Below are 6,000 nucleotides of genomic sequence, written 5' to 3' on the forward strand. Positions count from 1 at the left end.
ATTAGAGCAGATGCTTGGAACTCTTAACTGAGACCTCCATGCCCTACTCTTATAGAATGGGATAGAATATAATAGAACCAAAAGGCTGACTTTCCCTGGAATGACAGGGAAACTCCTGCCTAACCACATGAGTTGGGACAATGGTCTTTTTCTGTCCTGACTTGAACTGAAATTTCAGCTCTTCTTAGATCCTGAACCTGCTGGTTTTCAGACTGAAAGTTATACCATTCACTTTCCTGGGTTTCCAGCTTGCGGACTGTAGAGCTTGGGACTTGTCAGGGTCCATAGACACCTGAGTCAACCCCTTACAGGATATTCTTTATATTTCCTGTTGGTCCTATTTCTTCAAAGAACCCTGACTAATACAACCTTCCCACCAGGGGACCCACCATCCAGTCAAGGAGATAAACTCATGATGAATCGAGTAACAGGGCCCAGCAGCACATCATCTGATGCCAAAGCATGGGTAGGAAAAAAAAAAAGAATACTGTGGGCTGCAGATATTAGGAGAAGCTTTTTTAGAGAGCTTGGGACATGAGTTGAATCTTGAAGGACTAAAATCTGATCAGAATAGGTCTAGTCACAGGTAGAGAATGCCCAAATCTGTAATAGGTACTTCCTGCCAAATTAATTTCAGATTGGGTTAGGTGGCTCCTTGGGGAGCAGCAATAACAGCTTATTTGTGTTTGCACCCAAGGCACTGATGTGTGGTAAGTACCAAGTTAGTATTTGTTAAATGAATAAAGGATGGTGCCAACAGAACTACCATAGTGAGAAATGCCACTGATAAGAGATTTAGGTGGACAAAGATGAGGTAAGTAAATCCAACAGGGTTCATTTCTCTACAGGAGAACATGCAATCAGATTGTACAGCAGGGATGGGTCTACAACCGGCAGACAACTTTCTGGGCTAAAGGTGACTCCAGCAAGCACTCAGCTATGGATGATAATACTTGAGTAGCTGAGTATGGAGGAGGGTCATTCTCTCTCTGAAGAGGGCCAGCCTCATCTTCCTAGAGCACTTGTAAAACGTGCCTTTTAGACTATGTTGGCAACCCTGCCACCTGGACCAAGTGCCCTTCTTCCATCCCAGGGTCTGTGCACATCCTCACAACCTCAGCCCTGCCCGCAGGCTTTGCTGAACCCAGTGTTGAGGCATGGTTCCTTCCTTCTTTGTAGGTCTAGGAGTTGGGCTCACAAGCTCTCAGAGGAGCTCTGAGACTCATCGGCAGTATGGATCACCCCACAGTTTTATCGGGGGCACAAGAAAAATCCTAAAGACAGACAGGAAGGATCATTGAGTGACCCAAAGAGTCTTCCTATGGTTTATTTATGGATTTGTTTCCTTGTGATTATCTTAATTGAAAGGGAATCAAAAACAAGCCTACCTTCTTTCGCTTTGGTGTGAGTGGCTCTTCAGGGACTTATTAATACATGATTTGAATGTTTCCTCCAAAATGTGTTCCTGCTTTCCTCTCAGAAACATTCATTTGTCCAGGCCCCACAGTTGAGGGTCAGTTTATTTTAATTTATATTTTAAGCTCAAAAATGTATTTCTTAAATTGAAATATAATTGATTTACAATAATATTTCAATCTTCACTGTACAGCAAATTTACTCAGTTATATACATACATACATTTAAAAAATTCTTTCCCACTAAGGTTTACCCAGGAAACTAGATATAGTTCCCTGTTCCCTGATCTTGTCATTTATCTAAATGTAAGAGTATCTAAATTGCATCTACCAGCCTCGAACTGGCACTCCATCCCTCTCCCTTTTCCTCCCCGCCTTGGCAACCACACATCTGTTCTCTATGTCTGTGAGTCTATTTCTGTTTTATAGACAGGTTCATTTGCACCATATTTTAGATTTCATATGTAAGTGATATCACACGATATTTGTGTTTTTCTTTCTGACTACCTCACTTAGCATGAGAATCTCTAGTTGTATCAGTGTTGCTGCAAATGGCCTTATCTCATTCTTTTAATGATTGAGTAGTATTCCACTGCATATATGGACCACATATAAATATGGACCCTTCATCTGTCAATGGATGTATAGATTGTTTCCATGTCTTGGCTATTGGGGTGCATGTATCTTTTTGAATTACAGTTTTGTCCAGATATATGCCTAGGAGTGGGATTGCTGGATCATATGGTAGCTCGATTTTTAGTGTTTTAGTGTTTTGAGGAGCCTCCGTTCTGTTCTCCATAGTGGCTGCACCAACAATGTAGGAGAGTTCTGAAAGTCAATTTAGATTCCATGATCTTCCTTGGCCCCCAGGTCCTATTTGATTCCTCCCAAACAGGACATTTCTCTGAGCTCCCTAGAAGTTCTGTGTCCATGTTGCCACCCTAGGCACCTACTCTTTCTGTATCATCACAACAACTTCCATACTGATTTCCCAGCCTCCACTCTTGCCCCTCCCAGGCCATCATCCTTACCATAGCCAGAGTGAACTTTCTAAACCACAAACACTTGGAAATTCCCTATCGTTCTTAAGATGAAGTATAAATGCTACTCAAAGTTCTCCACAGACCTTCATAACCTTGTTACTGCTTATTCCTTGGGCATCTTCTCTGAAAGCTTCCAATTTCCACATCTAATTGACCTTTTTTCAGACTGTTAAGGCATCTCATTGGCTGCCTGCTTCTCTCCCCACAAGCTAGACTGATGCTTTTTTCCTAGCTGGCTTCCACTCCTCTCTTTGCTCAACTGGGTCACATTTCAGAGGAAGCCTCTTCTCATAGTTCCCACTCTCCTCAGTCTGGGGTAGGTGTCCTTTCCCTGACACCTAAGTAACAGACATCTTTTATTTCAGCACTTGTCACACACTGTTGCAAAAGGTCTGTTTTTTCACTCCTCTTGCTGCTCTACAAGACTTGAGCTCAAGGAGGCAGAACTGCCAGTGTTCATCCATCTTTGTGTGTCTTCGCATTGAAGTTCTAGTAAGGATGGGTGAAAGTGAAAGTTAATTGCATAGTCATGTCCAACTTTTTGCAATCCCATGGGCTGTAGCCCACCAGGCACCTCTGTCCATAGAATTCTCCAGGAAAGAGTACTAGAGTGGGTTGCCATTTCCTTCTCCAGGGGATCTTCTGACTCAGGGATCAAGCCCAGGTCACCTGCACTTCAGGCAGATTCTTTACCAACTGAGCCACTAGTGGACAAATGAATGAATAATGTGAATACTAAACAAACTACTAAGACTGCTACTAATGACTAATGACTAATAACTAACAAAAGTTGTTACAAGTTAAATAGAGCCCTATGATACAAAGGTAGGGATAATTTATTACCAGAATAAACTGGATCCATTGGGAAATGGAATGCGAGTGGATTCTGAAATGAGAATTGCTTTTCCATGTTCCCAGCCTGGTGCCTTCCCCTCCTACTTTTCCTCCTGGCTCCTGCTGCTGCTGAATCGCTTCAGTCGTGTCCGACTCTTCACAACCCCATGGACTGCACCCTACCAGGCTCCTCTGTCCATGGGATTTCTGGATCCTACTCAACTACTACTTTTGGGAAGTTCGGTGAAGGACCTTAGCCTTTTATCTCTCAGGGCTTCCCACTGGGAAACTGATTCTACAGTCTCGGATACCCTGCAATTTCAGCAACAGCCACAGTGGTACCCAAAGTGGACTCCCAGGATGACAACTCATCAGTCTATGGTGGACAGTATCTGCAAGACCAAGACGGCAGGTCCACAGACTGCTTCCCACCTCAGCGCACTCTGCCAGGGGCTAGTTTTCCTTCATCACCCTTGGACCCCAGAATGGCCTTGACTTTCTCCCCTCACCGCATCTTCTTTTGGAGTTCCTTGCCCATCAAAGAAGTTCTAATAATGTTGAACTTCAAAAAGGGTAGAGTCTTCCCTCTCTTCTTAAATGCTCCTTTGGCTCCTGTAAAAATGTCTTCACCTCTTTCTCCACTAGCAGTTCCACATAAGGATTATTGGGAGAGACAACCTTCTTTGAGTTAGAAAACTTAACTAACAGGGAGGGCTGTTCATGGGTTTTGTCAAAGAGCCAGCAGGCTCCCACATCCAGTAGCTTTCTTCAAGCATCCACCTTACCAGTCCCTGTCTGTCTGTCTGTCTTTCTCCTTTACTATCTCCACACCTCTCCCTCCCCCGCTTCTCTTCTTTTCTTCCTCATTCTCTACCTCTTTCTTTCTATGCATGTGTTATTGATAAAGAAAGGAGACTGTCATGCCTCTATATACCTAGACTTTTACTCATGAAAGGACTTTGCCTTTTCCATCACCCATTATCTTGATTAAGCATGTCTAGAAATCTGAATTTATGGACCTTAATAATTAAGGAACCACTGAGTCCTAGCAGTTATTCTTGCTAAATCCAAAATCCAAAGTCATGAAAATTGCTCAACGAAATCAGTACATTCCAATGAAGAAATCTGTTTTTCACACAAGATAGAGAGGTAGAGCGGGATTTAGTTTCTGCTTCTCTGAATTTAAGAATATACTGACCTATATACCTTTTGAGAACTGCTTCAAAAATCCCTTCTTCTGCCAGAAATGGCAATGGTGAGAAGCCTAATGCATCTGGCATTTTGAAGAGCAAGTCATAAATTTCTCTGTTAGGATCGTTTCACTTGCAGAGTATATTTGTGTTCTTGTCGAGCATCATGCTAAGATTTGCTCAAACTGCCTGTTAATGTCTGGGCAATAAGGCAACACAGGAAAGATGCTGAGCAGTATCCATATGGCCCTCATGGCAGTTTCCATTCAATTGTTTTCATCCTTGTTTTATAGATTGTGTGCAGTAACAAAAGGAACTTTGTAGACCACTAAAAATCATCCTGTGAAAGATATAACAAGATAACCAAACTTAAAATACCTTTTCTTCAATTGTAAAGGTCTAGGTAGCTATCATTTAGAAGAATAGAAAGGTATGGGGACGGCTTTGAAGCCAAGGTTTCTGGTTCATGTTCTTCCTCTACCCTTGAACCAGCTCTGTGACCTGGAGCCAGTTACTGAATCTCTCTGTGCCATACAGGGTTATGATGAGAATTTGTGAGTCTCGAATTTTATGTGTTGTCCTTTTGATTAGAAAGAAATATCATATATTATGAACCTTGTAACATACCTTGTATTTGAGCTCAAAAACATAGGTGACTTAACTTTTCCTACTCAAAATAATTTCCTAAACGTTGTTTATTTTTTATGTTATTTCTTTATTTATGGCTGTGCTGGGCCTTTGTTGCTGTGTGCGGGTGTTCTCGAGTTGCAGAGAGCAGGGACTACTGTCTTATTGTGGTGCATGGCTTCTCATTGTGGTTACCTTCTCTTGTAGCAGCTCACAGGCTTTAGAGCGCATGGGGTCAATAATTGTGGCACACAGCCTTAGTTGCCCCACAGCATGTGAGATCTTCCCAGACCAGGGATTGAACCCATGTCCCCTACATTGGCAGACAGATTCTTAACCACTGGACCATCGGGGACGTCCCTAAATGTTAAATAAACATGAATCAGTTTCAAATGAAAAAAAGAAAAAGAAAATTATTTTTATTTATCCATGCGAGTGGATTCTGAAATGAGAGAGAAAAAAGCCACAGACCAGAGAAAGCATGGTCTCTTAGGTCGGTGACATTCCAAATCCTGGAAACAGCATCAACTACATTGTCTTTGGTGCCCACTTTTTCTTCCCCTTCAAAAGTGTCTCATCCTTTCTTTCTGTGGGGCTGCGCTGGGACCCCAGGAAGAAGTGCAGAGGAACTGCCCCTGTGGGACAGAAGGAACACAAGCACATTGCATCCCAGGTGGCACTAGTGGTAAAGAACCCATCTGCCGATGCAGGAGACTTAAGAGCCGCAGGTTCAATCCCTGGGTTGGGAAGATCCCCGGGAAGAGGGCATGGCAACTCACTGCAGTATTCTTGCCTGGAGAATCCCATGGACAGAGGAGCCTGGAGGGCTCCAGTCCATAGGGTCACAAAGAGTCGGACACAACTGAAGCAACTTAGCATGCACACATGCAT

The sequence above is a fragment of the Capra hircus genome, chromosome 13 (assembly GCF_001704415.2).
Source record: "Capra hircus breed San Clemente chromosome 13, ASM170441v1, whole genome shotgun sequence".
In the NCBI taxonomy this organism is placed as follows: domain Eukaryota; kingdom Metazoa; phylum Chordata; class Mammalia; order Artiodactyla; family Bovidae; genus Capra; species Capra hircus.